The sequence below is a fragment of the Chaetura pelagica genome, unplaced genomic scaffold (assembly GCF_000747805.2).
Source record: "Chaetura pelagica isolate M959 unplaced genomic scaffold, ChaPel_1.0 scaffold363, whole genome shotgun sequence".
NCBI classification, from domain to species: Eukaryota; Metazoa; Chordata; class Aves; order Apodiformes; family Apodidae; genus Chaetura; species Chaetura pelagica.
Window position 1 is genome coordinate 1,522,541 of NW_009952720.1, and position 242 is coordinate 1,522,782.

Genomic DNA, 242 nt, shown 5'->3' on the forward strand with positions numbered 1-242 from the left:
GTGCTTATGCTGCAAGAGGGGTTGGGGGGAAGCTGGAGAGTGGCATCTTCTCCCTGCCCCAGCAGCTGAGTCTTTACCCACATGTTGCCCTGGGCTTTCTTTAGGCTTTCATCTTCATGGGACCATTCATATAAATCCAGACCCCACTTGAACCTTCTCGTTGGAGCTAAAAGTCAGGTGGGAATTCCCCATTTCCACTCAGGTGAGCAAAGCTCCATGTCTTCCTACCTCTGTCCCTACAC

General features: G+C 51.7%; 1 protein-coding gene across 1 annotated transcript in view; it reads left to right on the plus strand.

Annotated features, from left to right (window-relative positions):
- Nucleotides 1-242, plus strand: part of SEC16B (SEC16 homolog B (S. cerevisiae)) — a 30,500-nt gene that overhangs the window by 11,530 nt on the left and 18,728 nt on the right. The window lies entirely within an intron of this gene.